The sequence below is a fragment of the Sorex araneus genome, chromosome 4 (assembly GCF_027595985.1).
Source record: "Sorex araneus isolate mSorAra2 chromosome 4, mSorAra2.pri, whole genome shotgun sequence".
In the NCBI taxonomy this organism is placed as follows: domain Eukaryota; kingdom Metazoa; phylum Chordata; class Mammalia; order Eulipotyphla; family Soricidae; genus Sorex; species Sorex araneus.
In genome coordinates, this window is record NC_073305.1 from 72443215 (window position 1) to 72464369 (window position 21155).

Genomic DNA, 21155 nt, shown 5'->3' on the forward strand with positions numbered 1-21155 from the left:
AAGAAAGAAGGAAAGAAGGAAGGAAGGAAGGTGGGAAGGAGAGAGGGAGGGAGGGAGGGAGGGAAGGAGGAAAGGAGGAAAGGAGGGAGGGAGGGGAGAAGGAAGGAGGGAGGGAGAGGAGAAGGGAAGAAGGAAGGAAGGAAGGAAGGAAGGAAGGAAGGAAGGAAGGAAGGAAGGAAGGGAGGGAGGGTAGGAGGGAAGAAGGAAGGAAGGAAGGAAGGAAGGAAGGAAGGAAGGAAGGAAGGAAGGAAGGAAGGAAGGAAGGAAGGAAGGAAGGAAGGAAGGAAGGGAGGGGAGAAGGAAGGAAGGAGGGAGGGAGGGGAGAAGGAAGGAAGGAGGGAGGGGAGAAGGAAGGAAGGGAGGAAGGAAGGAAGGAAGGAAGGAAGGAAGGAAGGAAGGAAGGAAGGAAGGAAGGAAGGAAGGAAGGAAGGGAGGGAGGGAGGGGAGAAGGAAGGAAGGAGGGAGGGAGGGGAGAAGGAAGGAAGGAGGGAGGGAGGGAAGAAGGAAGGAAGGGAGGAAGGAAGGAAGGAAGGAAGGAAGGAAGGAAGGAAGGAAGGAAGGAAGGGAGGGAGGAAGGGAGGGAGGGAGGGAGAGAGGGAGGGAGGGAGAGAGGGAGAGAGGGGGGAACTCACTAGTCACTGGTCCCTGTCACCTGGGAGCTTGGCTCTCCCCTCCCCCCTCTACCATGACCCCCAAAGGGCCAGCAGCTCCCAGAGGATTAGTGGAGCTGGGAGGTTTCCCAGCAGGCAGGCTGCTGCCTGAGCTGTGGTGAATTGACTTGAGTGGCAATTGTCCAGGAGTCTATAGCTAAGAGGCTCATTTACACTCATTTGTTAACATTCTTCAGCTCAAAACATTGCCAATGGTTTCTTCTCTGAGAAACTAGAATTTCATCCAAATGCCTTTGTAATTTTGAAGATCCTGGTCCTCTTTTATGATACCTCTGCTTCAGTTGCACATTCCTTGTCCCCTTGTTCTGGCCACACCAGGTTCTCTCCTACCTGCGGGCCTTTGCACATGCCTCTGCTCCAGTGCTCTTTCCCCAGAGCACTGGCACGCTTCTTCCTGCGGTGTGTTTCAGAGCTCCTATCCACCAGGGACCCAGTCTCGCTCAGGCAAATCTGCATCACTCCACCTGCCACCTTCCACCCGAAAGATCCTCCTTTGTGCCTGAATCTTGTTTGCTGCCTCTCTCTGCACCAAGCTGCCAGCTCTGAGACAGCAGGGACCATTGGCCTGGATTCACCAGTTTCCTGCCAGGTGCCTGGGTACCCCCAAAGCAAAAAAACGTACTTCCGGTTTGTTGGGCTTAGTTTTCCCCAAACGTGCAAGGAGGTCACGGGTGCAAGCTGGCGTTGGGCAACTGTGGGAGCCTGGCGGTGGACCGAGGAGGGAAGGTCCAAACCCTCGAGCCGGCTGCGTGACTGCGCCCTCCGGGGGCCCGAAGCGGGTCTTGAGAGCGCCCGGGGGCCGCTCCAAGCGGGCCCCGCGAGCCCCCTCCTACCTCACCCCCAGGCCGGCTGACGCGCGGTGCGGGCGGGGGCGGGGGCGGTGTGTGCGTGCGTGCCGAGGAGCGCCCGCAGTGGGGTGCGCGGGCCGCCAGGGGGTGCTGTCGGGGCGCGCACGGCCCAGCGGGCGCCCCGGGCAGCGAGCGCGGAGCGAGCGCGGCCAGGCCGCCCGGGAACTTTTCTCCTCGCGCTCTCGCGCGCCCGCTCCCCCCGCCGCCGCCCGCTCTTCCTGCGCCGAGGGGATCGCGTTTCCCCGCCGCGGCCCCGCCGACACCGAGAGGCCCGGCGGGTGCGCGGCCAGGGCCCTCCCCGCGCCCGCTGCCCGCGCCCCCGGGCGCCGCCCCCGCCCGCCGCCGGGCCCCGAGGCGCGGCGCGAGCCCGGCACCCGCCCCGGTCCCCGCCTGGCCGCGGGCCGGCCGGGCCGCCGCCTGCTGACCCCTATGGCCGGCCGGGCCTGCGGGCCGCCGAGTCGCCGCGGCCGAGCCCGGGCCCCGGAGTGAGCGCGGCGCCCGCCGAGGTGAGCAGCGAGCGCGGTCCCCGGCGGGGTCCCCGGGCCAGCGCTTTGTGCGGGGGTGCGCGGGGGCGTCCCGCGCCGGGGAGGGTCCCCGGGAGGCGGTTGGCGGCGCGGGGCGCGGGAGCCCCGAGCGGGCGCGTCGCTGCGCGCGTCCCGACGCCCGGGTTCCGACACGCGCGAGCGGGGACGTGGGGGGCGTTCGCGCGGCTCGGGGGCTGGGAGGGCGCCTTGGGAGTGCGTCTCGGGTGGGGGCGGGAGCTGATTTCCCGGTGCGGGGTCTGGGGCCTGGCTTGGGCCGTGGCGCGGGGGTCGGGGCGACGAGGGCCGTGCCCCCCACGAGCACTCCGGCCTGGGCGCAGGCCCTGCCACTGGGCAGGAAGCAGCTCCGAGGCCGGGCCCTGGACGCGGGGCCCTGGGGGTGACGTCACGGCCGGGGGCACCGGACACTCCGGCCCGGGCCCCTGGATAGCGGCGCGCCGGCCAAGTCCGTGTCCCTTCGCCTCGGCAGGAGACCCAGGAGGACGTGGGTGCCGAGGGGGTGGCCGGGTGCGGGGGTGACATTTAGAGTGTCGGTCGCGCCGGGGGGCCGCCGGGAAGGGGCGGAGGGGAAGCGAAACAGCCTCCAGGCCCCGGGCTGCAGAGGCCCGGCTTCCTGGGGTGCCCGTTTTCCCGACGATTGGTTTCTCTTCTGGGGGCTCTCAGTTCTCATCAAGTGCACTCCAGGGGGCCGAGTGCGGGCCGAGCTGTGCCCTCCTTGGGAGCCTTTAGTCGTGGGCAGCGTTGAGGCTCGGGCTTGAATGGCTAAAGCGGCGTGTAACAATGCGCTATGGGGGGGGTGCTGGGGGAGGGGAGGCAGCCTGAATGGCGGACGGCCCCGGAGCTCCCTGCTCGGCCCCCGCGGTTTCCGCAGACTCTGCTCCCGGGACCCACACGCGGGACCTGCACGGCTCCCTCCCATTCGATCACCACCCCCCTTCTCCCCTCCCCCCTCCCCCCCCCCCCCGCCCCCGCTGCCGCCTTTATTTCTCTTCCACACAGCGGAGTGTGAGGATTCAAGGGCATTACATCTGGTTGCAATCCAGTTTCATGCCGCTGCTGGGCTGTTAAGACTTCGCGCTGACGTCAGAGCAGGGGAATTACTTCTTTTTATTTTATCTTTTTTTAGTTGTCTGCTGCCCTGGGAGGGGGAGCGGGAGTGGGAGGGGGAGAAGGGGTAGGCGAGCTCTGATGTGGAGGCGCCAGCGCCCAGGCTGGACCCCCCACCTTCCCTCCAGCCCTATCCTTGCCCAGGAACCTCTGATTAGCGCTTATCCTGGTGGGGGTACACCCCTCCCCCAACACACACACACACACACACACACACACACACATTCCACCCTACTGACCGCACAGCTGTGATTCTAGAGGCTTCCAAATCTACAGGCTTGGAAACTGGAAGGGAATTTGAATCTTTCCCACCCCTCCCCCTTGATAGCCCAGGGATATATGGGGCCACAGGAGCACTCGGGAGGGGTACCCTTAGGAGCAAGGGAAATAGCCTTTGGGGTGACACGAAGACTCCAGCCAGACATTCTCATTTCTGGGGAGGTCAGCCCAAAGATTCTGGCAAAGGCTCTCCTCAAAGGCCAAAAACGCAGCCTTGGAGGTTAGAATGCATGTCAAGCCCCAGAAGTCATCCCGTGGTCAAAGTGAGGCTTTTGTCAACAGGCAGCAACACCCCACTGGATTCTCTCTAAACGGAGGAGCTGGTCTCCTCTGGAGAGAGGCCTTGCAGACTTGGCCTCTGAGATTCCTCTTTAAATTCCCAAGTCTACACCAACACTCTTGCTGGTAGTCTATATAATAAGTGACGTTTTAGATCACTATTCATTTCCTCCTCTCCCCTCCCCCTATATACATGAAATAAAAGTTCAGTGAAACAATTCTTTTGCATCCAGCTGAACCCACATTTTCAGTTCTAGTTTGAGTGTTTTGATTTTGTTTGGAGGCTATACCCAGCAGTGCCTAGGGTGTACTCCTGCCTCTGTTCTCAGGGCTCACTCTGGGAGTGCTTGGGGGACCGTATGGGATGCCTGGTATTGAACTCAGATTGACCACATGTAAAGCAAGCACCCTACCTGGTACTATCTCTCCAGCCTGATTTTTTTTTTGGGGGGGGGCGGGAGGGGGGTATTTGGTTTGTTGTTCCAAGGACACCAGGCAAGGGGCATTCTAGGCGGTGTGGGAAGGCTGTGCAGAGCCAGGATCAGACCTCCATCCTCACACCTGCAAAGCATATATGTTCAACCACTTGAGCCACTTTCCTGGTCTTATTTGATTTTTGTTTTGTTTTGTTTAGAGGCCATGCCCAGTGGTGCTCAAAATCTAGTCTTCTTGATACCCAGGGACCTTGAGGTGCTAGGGAACAAAACCTGGGGTTGGGGCAGGGGGAGGGACAGGCAGAAAGACAGTGCAGTGGGAGAGGAAGGCTTGCCTTGCACTCAGCAGATCCACATCCCTTGTGGTTCTCCAAGCCCTTCCAGTAGCGATCCCTGAGCAAAGAGCCAGGAATATGCCCTGAGCAAAGGTACGTATGGCCCCAGTGCCCTCTCCCAAACCGAGGGGCTCCTACATGCAAGTTTGTGGTCCAGCCCTGTGGCCAACAACCTCCCTGACCGCCTCCTAGTATTTTATAGAGGCCTCCCCTGTGATATGATTCAGATGTCTCACATGTCTGCATGTGCTATGCTCCTCTGAATTATCTCCCCAATTCCCTATTTGAATTTTCTTCATTTTCCTTTTGTTTGGGGGGCAAAGGGGCTGACCCATCAGTACTCAGAAGCTACTCTTTGTGGTGCTCAGGCAACCATGAGGTGCCAGGGGTTGAATCAGGCCCCCTGAATGCTAAGGTGGACTGCTCTCAGCACCCTCTGCCCACTTTTTCTAATTGGGTATCAACTAAACTGATTCTACAATCCACTAGTAAGTCATACCCAGAGTTTGAAAAAAATAGGTCTAGAAAATGAATCTGTGTTCAACAAATGTTAATTGTGGCCCTAACAGTTCCTCATTTTGGGGGGGGGGGTCACACCCGGTGGTGCTCAAGGGTTACTCTTGGTTCTGCACTCAGACTTACTCCTGGCAGTGTTCAGGGGACCATATGGGATGCTGGGGATCAAACCTAGACCAGCCATATGCAAATGCAAGGAAAGCACCCTATTCACCATACTGTATCTCTGGCCTCAGTTCCTTTCTTTTTGCTTTTTTTTTTTTTTTTTTTTTTTGCTTTATGGGTCATACCCAGCGATGCACAGGGGTTACTCCTGGCTTTACATTCAGGAATTACTCCTGGTGGTGCTTGTGGGACCATATGGGTTGCTGGTAATCCAATCCAGGTTGGCCGTGTGCAAGGTAAACGCCCTACCCACTGTACTACCGCTCCAACTCCCAGTTCCTCTCTTTCTAAATTATTCAACTGACACATGGGTACATTTTTTTTTTTTTTTGCTTTTCCGGTCACACCCAGCGATGCACATGGATTACTCCTGGCTCTACACTCAGGAATTACTCCTGGTGGTGCTGGGGCACCATATGGGATGCTGGGAATCGAACCCCAGCCGGCCGCGTGCAATGCAAATGCCCTACCCACTATGCTATCTCTCCAGCCCCACATGGGTACATTCTTTTTTTTTTTTTTTTTTTTTTTTTTTTTTTTGCTTTTTGGGTCACACCCGGCGATGCACAGGGGTTACTCCTGGCTCTGCACTCAGGAATTACTCCTGGCGGTGCTCAGGGGACCATATGGGATGCTGGGAATCGAACCCGGGTCGGCCGCGTGCAAGGCAAACGCCCTACCCGCTGTGCTATTGCTCCAGCCCCGCACATGGGTACATTCTTATCATGAAAATTATAAATTACCCAGAAGTATTGAGAGTAAAGGCCCAGCACATGAACCCTACAAACCCTCCCTCCCTATAAAGTAACAGTTTAAATGTATCCTATTGTAAAGTAACAGTTCTAAAGTAATGGTAAGTTGTTACAAAGTAACAGTTTGAATGTTACTTTGTAACACATTTGAATGTCTCGAGTGCACAGGCCTTACACAGGATACATAGTTTTCTTTTACTCCATGTAAGAAACAAGCCGTTTTTATCCTTTGGCTTCCTTTTTTTGTTAGAGAGGTTATAAGGTGAGGGGTTGACGCCTCGCTCCTCCACACTGTACCAGAGAGTTGATTCTGTCTCTGCCTCAGTGTCCCCATCTGTGCAGTGGATATAGTCCAGCTAATAGCCTCCCTGGACTATAGTGACTGGACTTAGGCAGCAAATTCTTACAAACTTGCAAAGTTTATAACCCTGCTTGTCCCAATCAATATGCTCCCTGTGATGGGCTTGTGATTACTATTCTGTTTCCATGGACTTCTGGTTGCGCCTCACTGTTTTAACAACTGCCTCTGGTGGGATGTTTCCTCTGCCCACCCTCCCTCCTTTTCTGAAAGCTGTGCTGGGGGCCACGGTAACAGTGCCCTGTGTTCTGCCTCTTGAATTGGCTCTCTACGCCCTCCCCCCTCCACTCCCCTGGTGAGAAGGGCTATACTCTCCCGGGTACACACAGGCTGGATACGCACAGGCCGGTGCTTCTGCAGGAGCAGCACCTGGGCTCAGGGCCTGAGGAAACGGATCTTCTCAAAGGCGCTGTTTTCAAGGCCCTAGCTTGCTGTATCCAGCCCAAGTATGTCACAATATAGTGAGTTGCTGAGACCCCCATCTTGCAGGAGGAGACCAGTTCCTGTGTGTGTGGCAGGCTGCAGGCTGGAAGCAGCCCCTCTGTCCCAAGGCCCTTGGGAGGATCCTGTGGGGGTATTCTAGGATGCTGAGACAGGTCAAAGTTCCATTCTGAGGAGGTAGGGCAGAGAGCCCTCACCTTAGGGCTCGGACATGATGTGCCAGTCTGGGATAGCACTGGGGGACTGCATGGAAGAGGAGGTTCCAAGCAGGTACACCCAGCCCAGGCTGGGAAGAATGAGGGGTGGGGTCATTCCTGGCCGGAAGAGTGTGCCCTCTATTTCTTTAGAGTCTGGAATGGGCATGATCTGTGAACCATGGCCAACAGGGGCGGAATTGGCTGAAAGATAAGGGTGGAGGGCTGTTGGCGGGTGCCTCCTTGTAGCCCTCCTAGCCTCTCCCCTGCGCCGCCCAGCACAGGCCCCATCAGCAGAGGGAGCTTTCCAGGGGTGCCCTGCTGTCCTAAGAGGCCACTTCTTCTCCTTGCCATGCTGCTGGATGGCCCCTGCCTGCTCCCCGCCACCCCCTCTCTGCCTGTGCCTCATGCCACCTCGGATGCCCCTGCCTTCCTCCATGCCTCCCAAGACCCAAGCAGACACACACTCTTTCCGCCCTCTCTGATCCCCTCATCTCCAGGCAGAATGAGTCATCTCCCTTTGTCTATACCCGTGTCATCATGTTCTTCAGGGAATTACCCGTAATTCTTTAGTGCCAGTCCTCTCCATGATGCTGGAGCATTGAGACCCCAAGCACACCCCCTTTTGTCTCCAGCTGGGGGCCTAGGGCAAGGCCTGGACCTGGGAGGGGCCACAGGAGGTAGGAGTGTGAGGGATGTGCCCGCCCCATCCACCCCCTGGGATTTCTGTGGATCCTCTGGTGTAGTGAGGGTTGTGTTGTCAGGTGACAGATGATAGAGGCCAGAGAGGGGCCCTGGCACTTGCTCCCCCAGGTTACTCCCCCAGAGGCTCAGGATAAACTGGTTCATCCTGTTTCCCAGGGGATTGAGGAGCCCTCAGAGCCCTGTGCCTGGGTGGGTCACTGAGGCTCGGAGACTGGAATGTGACACCACAAAGGGGACAGGGAGGGGGTAGCCTGAGGCTAGAGGTGAGGGCTAGGTTTGACGGGCAAAGCAGAGATCTTTATTCTGTTTTCGGCCCTCATGGAGAGTGTGTGTAGTGTGGGGATGGAAGTTGATACGTCTCTCTCTTGCTTTCCTGTCAACGATGGAAACGGGAGCAGAGAGTGGCTCCGTGTGCAGGCGGCGCTTGCCTGGCTTGGAGGAGCTCCGGGCTTGGTCCTGGCACCGCATGGTTCCCCAGCCATGGAGCTCTGAGTAGGCCTTGAGAACTGCTGGATGTGGCTCTAAAACAACCTAAAAAGGGAAGATGTATTGGTTAGGCATTAAGGTCATGAAGGTGTTGGAGAGTGAGGAGGTCCCGAGCTGGGGGATAGGGTTAGGGAAACAGAGGCTTGGGGTGGGGGCAGCTGGGTCAGATTCGGAGCTTCTCAGAGCCAACATTGACCAAAACCATGTCTCTGTTCTGGACAGGTTGAGGTAGATGGATGGGCAAGTCTGTGGTACACTGATGCTAGTGAGATTTAGAATGTTTTGACCAGAGTTTCTGTTTGCAAACAGTCTTAGTAATGTGGTGGCTGCCATGAAAACATTCAGCAACTTATGACATCAGTAGCAGTGACTGATGGAAAAACCACAAGCCCATTCCTTCATTCATTCATAAATCACATTTTGAGTCCCACCTGTACTGCATGTTGAGTGCTGGGACCATGCCATAAATGGAGGCATTTCTAGTATAGTCGAGTCGGTAAGCACATCAGTTTTGGAGAGATTTCAACTGTTCATGTTCAGATCTCGATTCTGCCCACTTGCTAACTTGGATTAATTACTAGTTTTCTTTACCTGGTTTCCTCATCTGTCTATGGCTGTGCTGACAGCACCCCACCTCACACTCTGTTGGGAGAAGTGAGTCAAAGCTGACAGATACCAAGTGCCAGGTATCTCGAAAGCTCACCTCCACTCCTCATTTGTATTCCCACCCTGAGACACCTCAGGGACTGGGATCAGTGGGGGTGGAGGTCATTCCAGCCAGTGCTTTCCTGAGAAGGTGACACTTGAGGAGGAAGGAGGGACCCTCAGAGCCCCCAGAAAGGCAGACCGGCCTGCACCAGCATTGCTTGATCTGGCTGGACCTTCCCTGGTGCAGGGAGCTGCTCAGCCAGCACTGCAGCTCAGCAGGAAAGGCCTGGGGCGACTGCGATTCAAGGGAAGGTCTGGCTGTGTCTAACATACGCAGTAGGACCTTAGAAAGATTTTAGTTGTGCCCAGATGTTAGAACACTTGCTCTTAAGTGTGAGGGCCTGAGTTCTATCCCCACACCAGGGGCAGCAAGGGCAAGAGGACATGTTTATATCAAGGATTGAAGCCAAAAGTAATTTTTTGATTCCTTAGGCAGAATACAGGCTTTGAGGCATCGGCAATTGCCAGAGGCTACCAGATGGCATCTGGGTGATCTTAGGCAGGTACCTCCAGCCCTCTGAGGTACTTATGTTTATAATAGGGAAAACAATAGAATCTACCTCATAGGGGCTGGAGTGATAGATAGCACAGCAGGTAGGGCGTTTGCCTTGCACGGGGCCGACCAGGGTTCGATTCCCAGCATCCCATATAATCCCCTGAGCACCGCCAGGGGTAATTCCTGAGTGCAGAGCCAGGAGTGACCCCTGTGCATTGACCCAAAAAGAAAAAAAAATCTACCTCATATGTTTTATAGTAACAGGTGATAAACATTGATTCACAGCAGATGCCTATCACATGGACCTGTCTTCTGGAAGCTTCTGGTCTGATGGGGGAAATGAAATCTGTGTAGGCTTATGATAAAGGAATTAACATTTGGGAAAAAAAAACCTGTTCTGTTGTGGGGAGGAGGTGGAAGTCATGCACTCGTTCATTCCAGGGGGCAGACATAGAGTGATGATGTTTAAATAGAGGGGACATTGTCTGTCAGGATCAAGAAATATTTGGGGTCAAGTCTGAAGCCAGCTTTAGTTCTCTCAGCTGGGTAGGTGCTGGCATTAAGTGCACAGAGGATATGGATGCTGATAGGGTGCAGGGGGCAGTCCCACAATAAGTCACATAGATCAAAATGTCAACGGTCCAGAGTAATGTAAAGTGGGTAGGGCAGTTGCTTTGCATGCGGCTGACCTGGGTTCAATCCCTGGTATCTCATGTGGTTCCCTGAGCACCAACAAAGAGTAATTCCTGAGTGCAGAGCCAGGAGTAGCCTCTGAGAACCTTGGGGTCTGGGCCAAAAAGGAAAAAAAAAAGTCAATGGTCCCCAAGGGGTTGAGAAACCTCGCCCTGGAGAAGCAAGAGTGACCAAGTGGGTGCTACTCCACCCTTTTTATTATTATGACCTTTTTGTTCATTTGTTTTGGGGCCCCACCAGCTATGGTCAGGGCTTATTCCTGGCTCTGTGCTCAGGGATCACTCATGGTATGGCAGGGCTCCAGGGACCATGGGTAGGCCAGGGGCATTTGAGTAAGACAATACTCTACCCTTGTACTATCTCTCCAGCCCCATTACCACCAATTTTGCAATCCCCAAGGACACACACACATGCACACACATGCATGCAAGCAGGAGCCACATCCCCAGTCTGTCACCTCCCTTTTGAAGCTTACAGCCTGGGAGGTGAGCAGACAGTAAGGGAATAATTGCAGGAATAGGAATTTAATTGTAATTGTATTGCGAGCTGTGTGGGGGAAATGCAGCGTAGGAGGAGGCTCTCCATCTCCAAGGCAGGAGGAGATGCCTTGGAGAGGTCTTTCTGGGCAGAGGGCAGGGCTTGTGCTTGGAGGCACACTGTAACAGGCATGCTGCTGGGGGGAGTTTGGGAGGTAACAGAGAGGACAGGTCGTTTTCCTCCAAGCAGAGTCTGGAGTCAGTCCTGAACTAGGAAGCGTCTGTCAGAGGAGGGAAGAGAGTGAAGGCCTGGAAGAACCTTTACTTTGGTCTGGGGGACCTGCAGCTCCACACCTGCTGTGGAGAGGGGGCTGCGCTTGCAGGGCCTGCTGCTAGCGGAAATGCAGCCTGCACTGAGGGGCCAGGGAAGGGCCCGGCTTAGTCTTTATATCCGTCCAATAGGTGCAAAAAAAAGGCGAAGTGGGGGGAGAGAGCAGGATGAGAGGAAGAACAATATTTTCTTTTCAAACACAGATAGAGGTAGGGGAGGTGGGAAGGAATCTGGTTTAGGGTACCTTTGAGACAAGCACAGAAAAACCCCACTGTGGCTCGAAATAGCTCTAAAAACAGACATTTCACCAAATCAGACTTAATTGGGTGGCTCTCTTTTCTTGAGTCCAGTAGGATGTGGATGGAGCTGGCTTTGGCTTTGTTCCTTGGGGTGACATTGTGTACAGCCCCCCACACACACACACACACCCTGCCTGATGAAACACAGAAGCCCTAGACTCTAGGACTGAGCAGGAGCCGGGAGCTCTGCTTGGCAGCCCTTGGCCGCTGCCTGAGTTGTTTCAGAGGCCAGGGCTGGTGATGGGGGCATGCCTGGCAGCAAGACCAGATGGGCAAGGGCAGAGGTGGGAGAGGTCTGGCTCCTCTAACAAATGAAAGCCTGTCTCTTTAAGTGCTAAAAGGGATCATGGAGAAAAGCCATTTTTCAATGAGTGCCTGCCATTGTACTGGGCATTGGGTGGTCTTCTCTGAGCTTTATTAACTGCCCTATACAGATTGTCAAGGAAACTACTGCTCAGAGAGGTTAAGTGACTTGCTTGAGGTCACACAGACACCACGGATCAGATCTCAGATTGGAGATTCCATCTGCTGGGCTAAGACAGACCTGCTCTTGCTAGTCACTCATATCCTCATGGCGTTCCCTCATTTATTTGGCAGATAATCACAGTCATAGTATTGTGACCTGATAGGAAGTATTTAGGGTTTGGAGTCAGAAGTGGGTTTGAGGGGCCAGATAGATAAGAAAGCTGGTAGGTTGCCATGCACATGGCGGCATGGGTTTGATCCCTGGCACCCCATACGGTCCCCTGAGCATCGCCAGGAGTGATCCTTGAGCATAGAGTAAGTCCTGAGTATCATTGGGTGTGCTCCCCCATGAAGAGAGAGATGGGGAGAGGGAGAGAAGGAAGGATGGAGAGAAGAAGAGAGGGAGAGGGGGAGAGAGGAGAAAGGGAGAGGGAGAGGAGAGAGAGGAGAGAGGGAGAAAGGGAGGCGAGGATGGGGGGAAGTGAGCTTGAATTTCAAGTGGGGCGGCTTGACTCCATAGATTTCTGGAGCCTCCACCTTGGTGGCCATAACCATGTCTGTGTCCTGGAGTTTGCTGTAAGGGTTAAATCCTCATGGAAGGGGATCGGAAGGGGAAGAGGGAGGCCCAGAGAGGTTAGGACCTGCTTGGGCCACCCAGCGTGGCAGGACCCAATAGAAGAGCCCCAGAGAAGGGAAGTCATGCTAGAGATTGTGGTATCTCTGGGCAGTATCAGTGTTGGGTTTCTTTATTTGAACAGGGAGAGAGGGCAGACCCCACTCTGCAGGTAGAGACTGTGGTGTGGAATGTGGGTGTTTATTTTTCTTTGCCTGTGAAAATCCTGTTTCTGCTCAAGCTGATAGGGTTTGCCTAGACACTGTGGTACCCATGGCTGTGCGTCTGCCATGGGAAGAATCTGCGCAGGTCTGCAGTGAGAGGTCGTCCACCACGTGAGGTCCTCAATGAACCACATCCCAGAGCAGAGGTCGCCTGGATGGGGGTGAGGGCTATGGACCCTGGCCACCCCTCAGCTACGCCACTTTGCCCTTCTGTTGCCGCTCACTCCCTTATCTCCTGGAGATTGGGCGGGAGCTGGGAAGTCAGGGGCAGCTTTCCCGAGGGACAAACAAAACAAGTCATGGTCCGTCCGAGAGAGGCGAGTTTGGGTGGGCCTCTGCAGCTCCCGCTCCAGCCCTGTCTGGAGCCTCTCCCCTGTTTGTCCCAGCTGGGACCCTTTCTTCTGCCAGGGGCTGCAGAGCCATTGTCTGGCCTGGCCCCCACTGCTGGGGAAGTGGGCCGGAGTCCCCGAGGGGCAGCTGCGAAGCTGAGCTTGCCGGAATGGCCGCCCTCGCCCTTCCCTGGGCTGGCTGGGGAGGTGGCCTGGAGGGGAAGCCAGCCGGCAGGCAGGTAGCGGGGAAAGACGTCGGATCCAGGGGGAGCAGCGGAGAAAGCAAACAAACAGGGCTTTGTGTGGCTACAGATCTGTCTCGGAAGGGAAGCCAGGCCTGGGGGAGGGGAGGCGGTGCGGGCGGCGGGATAGGCAGCAGGAGCGGCTCGCGCGGCCCTCGGGCCGGGCAGGGGCCAGCACCGCGCTCTGCACGGCGCCTGCCGGGCCGGCCTGGCTCCCGCTGGCAGAGCCGGGGCACAGGGGGGGGGGGACAGGGTGAAGGGGTGTCCGTGCGAGGTGTCGTGCGGGGGGACAGGGCGCGGGGGTGTCCGTGCGGGGCACCGGGCACGGAGGTCCTGCGGGGGACAGGATGCGGGGGTCCGTGCGGGGGACAGGGTGCGGGGGTCCTGCGGGGGACAGGATGCGGGGGGAAGTGCGGGAAGTGGGCACCTGGAGCGCGGGCGGGCAGGGGCGACCCTCGGAGGGCGGCCTGGTGGCGGCGGAGCGGGAGGGCCCGCGCCCGGGAAGGCCTGGGCAGAAGCTGTCAGCCCGGGGCTCGCGCCCGCGCTTCCCGCCAGCCCTCCGCGCCCACCATCTTGGCCGCCTCCGAGCAGACAAGCCCGGGCTGGCGGGCCGCGCGGCCACCCCATCGCCATGGCAACGGCCGCTCCCGGCGTGCTCCGCGGCCGCGGGGCGGGGCCTCGAGGCCGGCCTAACTCGGCCCGCGCCATCCCGGAACCAGGGCTCGGGTCCCGCGCGGGCCGCCGGGGCCTGCCCGCGTCAGGGACCCCGGGCTGCTGGGGCTGGGGCTGCGTTCCAGACCACCCGGCTCTGGACCTCAGGCGCCGAGGCTCCAGCTGTGAGCTTCGCTTGGGCTGCCCACTAGCCCGCCTGGCTGTCCCTGCCCGAGGACACCCCCATTCTGATACGCCCGGGCGCACCCGCGGCCTGGCCTGGAGGCACATTCCTAGCTCGGAGCTCGGGCACCGCCTGCCCTGGAGGCAGCCCCTTCCGGAGCGTCTGCTGCCAGCCCAGCCCTGCCCACTCTCCCTCCTTCTGGGCTTAAGTTCCCAGCCCGTCACTCCAGGGTTGCTTCTTTTCCAGCTCAGCAGACCTCCATCCCTTGCTACCTGGATTGGACAAGCAGCCCAACTTCTTAATGCCTGCCTTGCGTCTCGGGAGAATGGCCTTTCTCCGGCCTCGCCAGCCTCACCTCTGACTGTGCAGGCCTTAGGGCTTCAGTTGCAAGACCGACTCAGACTCGATTTTTAAAAGGGAAAGAATTCTCGGGGCAGGAGAGAGTGCAGCGGGGAAGGCGTTTACCTTGCTTATGGCCGATCCAGATGAGATCCCAGACATCTCAGGTAGTCCCCTGAGCACTGCAGCCAGGAGTGATTCCTGAGCACAGAGCCAGGAGCAAGCCCTGAGTATAGCTGGAGTTCTCCCCATCACCTCCCCCACCAAGAGGGAAAAATTTTTCCCCCCCAGTTAGGGATGGCTCAGAGGGCTGGCGTGTAGGCTTTCGTGCTGGTGCTGTAGTTAGATCCCGGCTCTGGTGGTCGCCGGGGAAGTGGGCAACAGCTCCAGAGCCCTGTGGAGTGTGGCCCCCAGACAGAAAAGAGAATGTCCCAAACCTAAGTATTTTTATTGAGGGGAAGGGAGACCCCAGTTGTTTAGGCCCTGGGGCGCAGGGGACAGCAGGGGAAGACCTTGTGGGTGGAGGGACATGCCGGCCCCACAGGCATGGCCTGCGCTCTAGCCTTTGAGCTGTCGCCACAGAACCCAGATGCATTTTAAGTGAAATGATCGGATTATTAATAGTTTGATTTTAGAAAAACCTAAAAATACAGGAAAGCCAAGGGAAGGCTGTAACCTTTATCGACATTCTTTCTCTAGACTTGTGACAAACAATATATGGTAAATACAATAAATATAAAACGTGGAGTCATGCTATATATTTAGTTCTGTAGGATACTTAGTGATTTTGAGAGTGTTTTTTTCCCTCACTAAAAAAAGGAGGACAGACTTATAATAGACATTTGGAAAATATGACGAGGTAAAAGAAAAACAATTCACACATACTCCCAGTCTCCTAAGGCATGTACATCAGACTTGATCTTTACTCCAATTTGAGGAAGGTTCTGTCTTATGTGTTCTAAGTATACCATCACATTCCTGGTTGGGTTTTTTTTTTTGTTTGTTTGTTTGTTTTGTCACACCCAGTGATGAACAGTGGTTACTCCTGGCTCTGAACTCAGGAATTACTCCTGGCAGTGCTGGGGCGACCATATGGGATGCTGGGAATCAAACCTAAATTGGCCGAGTGCTATCACTCCAGCCCCCACATTTCTGTTTGTCTCATTAGGTACCCTGCTTTCCTCATGAGACAGGTATTTTGGGAAGAACTGGAATACATTCTTGGGAAAACTTTAGAAAAGAAATGGTCACCTCTGGCTTTGTCTTCCCTTTTTGCTGACCTCCAGAAGCCCTTCCCCATCACCACTGACCTCTGATAAGCAGCTCTGCTTCCAGAGGCCCAACACTGCCTGGAGGTCTCAGATCCCAGTGACAGGATCCCTTTTCACAGCCAGGCTTGGATCGAGCCCCTGTGCAGGTCCTCCCACCATCTTCCATTCCCTCTCCATACCCCAGGAGCAGGTTTTAGCTGTGTGTGCCATGCCAACCCCCTGTGCCCTCTGCCCAGCTGCAGCTCAGGTCCAGTTACAGCTGCCCTTGCCACCCCCACTCCCCACTGCCAGGAATTCTCCCCTCCCCCAAGCCATGGACTCTCACACACCTAAGCCCACGTAAAACAGGCTTTGGAAAGTCTCTGTTGCCAGGGCTGGCCTGGCATTTGTAAGGCATTAGTGGCATGGGGAGGGGGGTGGGGAGCCAGAGATGAGAGTGCAGCACCTTGTCTTTGAGCAGCAGCTGGATTTACTAGGTGGAAACTCCCAGCATGCCCCTCTCCCTGGGAACCACACTCCTGGCAGAAGGGTAGCAGGTGGGGCACCCAACATGCCCCAGTGGCTACCACCTGCCACCGCCATGGTGCTCTCAACATGAAAATGTAGGGGTGCTGGGAGCTGCAGCCAGCGGCTCTAGAAGTTATATTCTCTCTCTCTCTCTCTTTTTTTTTTTTTTTTGCTTTTTGGGTCACACCCAGCGATGCTCAGGGGTCATTCCTGGCTCTGCACTCAGGAATTACCCCTGGCCATGCTCAGGGATCGTATGGAATGCTGGGGATCGAACCCGGATAGGCTGTGTGCAAGGCAAATGCCCTACCCACTGTGCTATGACTCCAGCCCCTGGAAATTATATTCTCTTAACAGGTTTTTTCATTTATAAAATATTTAAGGCTGGTTTCACTTTACCTGTAGCAAGGAGGCAGCCAGGTGGGGGCTGAGATTGATGGGCTGAGCATGATTTATTTATCTGATTGGCTCTCCTGGGGGGGGGGGGCGCTCCTGCTGTGTTTTAACCAAGTGCAAACACAAGTGCTGTGTTTTAACCAAGTGGCAAGAGGAGAGAGTGTACTTGCAGGCTGGAGGCCTTTGTGTGTGCTGTGTGTCCATGTGCCTTTATAAGGGTGGCCTGTGTATGAAGGGGGCATGGTTCCCTCATGGTTGCACAGAAGTCTGGGACTGCTCCTTTTGTGACTGTGTGTGGTAGGCAGTGCAGCTAGGCCATGCTGCTGGGACCCGTGTGTGGTTTGTGTGTACCTGGGGTGGGGAGTTGGGGTAGTGACAATGGTCTTTATGTACACATGTGCTGGGGTATCGTGCTGGGGTGGGTAAAGGGATTTTCTAATATATATAGGGAGTGGTGCTCAGGGCTTACTCCTGGTTCTGTGTTCATGGGTCACTCCTGGAGGTGCCCTGGAAACGTGTGCAGTGGGTGCCAGGGATTGAGCCTGGGGTGGCTGGCCGCCTGCAAGGCAAGTGCCTTAACCTCTGTACTGGCTCTTCTACCCATCAGTCTACTTTTTTTTTTTTGTGAAGTGAAAGATTTTATTCGGAGGTTTCTGAGAGAGGGAGGAAGGGATAAGTAGAAAAGAAAAACCAGTAGGAGTGACGCGCTCAAGAGAGAACGCGGGCTTCTCCAAGGGTGGAGGAAGCTCATCAGTCTACTTTTTTGTTTTGTTATGATTTGGGAGCCATACCACGTGGTGCTTAGGGCTTACTCCTGGCTCTGTGCTCAGGACTCACCCCTGGTAAGCTCAGGGGACCATCATAACAGGTGCTGGGGATTGACCCCCGTTGGTGCAAAGTAAGCGCCATACCCGCCATACTATCTCTTCAGACCCTGGTCTACTTTCTAATCAGTGTCTAAGACAGTGGCTGCTGACTAAGTTGCAGGCATCCAGTTTCCCTGGCCCAGGCACAGGGCGGAACTTAGTGCCTGATAAGCCTTAGCTCTGTGTGGCTGGACCTCAGACTCCAGAAAGGGTGGTGCTGGGAGCTGAAGAGACACTGGCAGTCTCGACTGTCACCCAGCAGATGGGGGAGCAGAGGGAACTCCAGGGTTTAGGTGGTCCAGGCCCCCATTTCACAGATGAGAGAAATGAGGTCCAGAGGCTCATGACCTATGAGTGGCCAAGCCAAGGCCCTGATGCACAACACAACCCCTTTTCCAGTACTCTGCTTGGGGGCAGTCCCTTCCAGACCTCAGTTTTCTCTTTTGTCATGTAGAAGTGGGCCCCTCTCACAGGGCATCAGCCCTGAATGGGACAGGAGAGCACTTGCCTTGCATGTGGGAGGCCCTGGTTGGACCCCAGGTGACACACTAAGCCAGAACTGGAACAGCCAAGGGGCAGAGCAGGCAGGGACTGCCCGAGATCACTCAATGAATCCAGTCCTTGCCAGTAGTCAGGCAGCAAGGGGTGATGGGAAGAGCCTCACTCCAGTGAGTCATGAAGTTATCCCACCTCTGGGGGTGGTCTGCCTTTGGGACAGTATCTCTGTACCTTCCCTATCCCCAGTCTCTGGCCCAGTGGCAGGCCCAGTGGTCCAAAAAGTAGAAGACATTTGGCTTTTCTCAGCCTGTGACAGCCTCCAGCCCCACTCCTGCCCCCCACACCTTAGCAGCTATGGCATCTGTAAATACTTTCCTACTGAGCTTCCCCTGACCCCAATACCTCTGTAGACTAGCTAACAGCTGATTGGTGGGCCACCTCAGGATCAGATGGGGAGAGGGGTGTCCCTGTCCCAGTTTAACTCAGCAGTGGGGCATGCAGGGCCCTGCCTGCCCAGCCCGAGCCAGATGTCTGGGGAGTGCTGGTTGAGCCTCGGGACGCATGATGTTTGCTAATGACACTTCATCTGGTCTATAGCTATGGTTGCAGGAGGTCCCCCTATGCGCCAGGACTGAGATTGACAATGATCTGGGTGCTCCTGTCCCTGCCTTCAGAGATGTGGCCAAGGAGGAAGTATCATCAGGACATGACTGTCCTTCTGCCCCATACACATCATTCCCGCCTGAGTGGGCCTGAGGAACGCCAGCACAGCTCTCTAGCTGGGGTGAGTCCTGTGCTCGCAGCCCCTGCTGGAACGCCAGTTTTGAGAGGATGAGGCAGGAGACCCAGATTCTTGCTCGTGCTTCCAGGCGACTATGTACCTTCTCTGAGCTCCTCAGGCACTAGAACTTTCCTTCTGCTCCATCACCTGCAAAGGGAACTCTTGCAGCCTGAGCTGCCTCCTCCTGTGTTTCTGCCCTCCCCACCAGGGCCCTCAATGTACAGACAGTTACATCTGTCTGTAACTGCCTTGACTTTGGAATGCCTGAGGCATCGCCCCAGGGGATGCCAGGAGCCCCACACTGTGGGCTGCCTCGGCCCCCCACCATTTTGCTCTTGCAGAGCTAATCCTTAGGCTGAAGGAAGCATAGAAGAAAAATCGGACAATGGGTTCCCGCTCTCCTACCTCCATGCTGGTCAAGGGAGGTATTTATTCTTGTATTTGTTTCTTTATTTGCTCCACTATCATATTTTGAAGACAGGTGAGTGGGGTCTGTGTTACGCCTTAGGCAGAGGTGACAAACTTGTCCTCCTTCTACTCTGACCCACAGATTCATTGTGAAGATCCGTCCAGTGTATTTTTGGGAAAAAATAAGAGTTCTCCTCAGTGAATGACCCTAGAGAAACTTAACCCCCACTTTCTAGGTAAGAAACTTCTGCCACGGCTTCTGGTGATACCCAGCCAGGAGGGGTGGCACAGCCTCTGCCTAGCCACAGTCCCCACCCCTCCCAAGTGACCAGAGATTGTGGAGCAACTTCCTGCTTTTGAAGTCCCTACCCCTGAGAGCCAGACTGCCTCTTTCAAATCCTGGTGCCTTGTTTTCTTGCATTTTTATTTGGTGCTGGGGATGGAGCCCAGGGCTTCACACGTGCAGGGTAACCAAGTCTCATTTCTGTCTGACTCCCGTTGGCTTTTTATCAGCCAAGGGATTTCAGGTAAATCATTTATTCTCTAAACCTCAGTTTCTGCCTCTGTGAAATGGGCTTCACAACAGCAACACATTAGCACGGAGTTGCAGGGGATGGATGGGGGTTTAAGTGAGAGAAATTGCTAAGTGCTTAGAATAGGCCAAGAGGGCCCACTTTTAGGCTGGTTCTATTGTGGTTGTGTTGAATAAAGGAATCACGTGCAAGCTGAGATCTGGGTTCTTTCTTTGTTGGGGTGCTGGGGTGTTGGGTGGGGGCTACCTTGTGGGGGATCATGTGGCATCTCCAGGGCCATCTGTTTCCCAGTCTTTTCTTTGGGAAAGTCTCACCTGCCCTTAATGTGTAAAGATCCATGAGGCCGCCAGGGTTCCGCCTTACACACACACACACACACACACACACACACACACACACACACACACACACACACACACACACTCGCCCCCCACTCTCAGCTCGGGCCTCTGCACCCCGCCAGGGTTCCGCCTTACACACACACACACACTCACTCGATCCAACTTTCAGCTCCGGGCCTCTGCACCCCGCCAGGGTTCCGCCTTACACTCACTCACTCACTCACTCACTCACTCACTCACTCACTCACTCACTCACTCACTCACTCTCACTCACTCACTCTCACTCGCCCCAACTCTCAGCTGGGGCCTCTGCACCCCGCCTGGCAGACCGACGTGCGCGCCCGCGGCCTGGCTCTGGGCCCTGCCCCGCGGGGTGGCCGCCGTCCCTGCGGCTCCCGTTCTCATGCTAATGAGCTGCGTTACTGCCTAATGGCCGCGAACGCCCCGGCTTAATTGCACCTGCCCGGGCCGTGGCGCGGCGGCCGCGGGAGCAGCTGCGCGCCCGCGCACTCCGCCGTAATTACCTGGAAAACGGCCCCCGCGGGGAGGGGCTCGGCCGGCGCGGGGCTGGCGTGGCGGGTTCCTCTAATTAATTGATCGCCCTGCCTCGGGAATCCGCTCCGGCGCCCCGAGCCGGGCACCCTGTTCCGCACCCGAGCCCGAGGGCCCCTCTCCCCGCTTCCCCTGCCTTCCTGAGGCCGTCGCTGCGGTCTGAACAAAGGCCGCGCGCCCCTCGCCCTTCTCGAAACCCGCCCGTGCCCCGGCGGGGAGGCCAGGAGCGCGGAGTGTCGGGGTACGCTCTCCCCAGCCAGCCCGGCCGGACGGGACCGGGCCGGGCTGCAAGGCTGCCCCAGCTCCAGCCCACACTGGGAGCCCAGCCCTGGGGTGCAGGGGGACAATGGGAGCCCCAGGGAAGCTTTGAGACTTTATTTTTATTTTTTTATTTTTTATTTTTTTGCTTTTTGGGTCACACCCAGCGATGCTCAGGGGTTACTCCTGGCTTTGCACTCAGGAATTACTCCTGGCGGTGCTTGGGGGACCATATGGGATGCCGGGGATCGAACCCGGGTTGGCCGCGTGCAAGGCAAACGCCCTACCCGCTGTGCTATCGCTCTGGCCCCAGCTTTGAGACTTTAAAGTGCTCCCCGTGGGACTTTTCGGAGAGGCCTTCGCTCCTCTCCTGGCCCCTCCCCTCCGTCGGAAACGGGTCCTTCTATTTCCTAAGGTGGTCCCCTACTCCCCTTCTCTTCCCTTACCCCCAGCCCTGCCATCTGCCCTTCCGGTCCCTCCATGCTGGAGTGACTCCTGCACCCTCCCTCTTTGCCATCTCCTCCTTGAGGCCCTTGTTAATTCCCTGTGTTAGGCAGTGCTGGGTCCTGGGGGGGGGTGGGG

The 21155-nt window shown here is 56.3% G+C and overlaps 1 protein-coding gene across 1 annotated transcript in view; it reads left to right on the plus strand.

Moving 5' to 3' along the window:
* The first annotated feature begins 1884 nt into the window (after positions 1–1884).
* Positions 1885–21155, plus strand: part of RAI1 (retinoic acid induced 1) — a 121432-nt gene continuing 102161 nt past the window's right edge. Inside the window, exon 1 of the mRNA XM_055134512.1 lies at positions 1885–2025. The gene's annotated coding sequence lies outside the window, so the exon portion shown is untranslated. The remainder of the gene's footprint in view (positions 2026–21155) is intronic.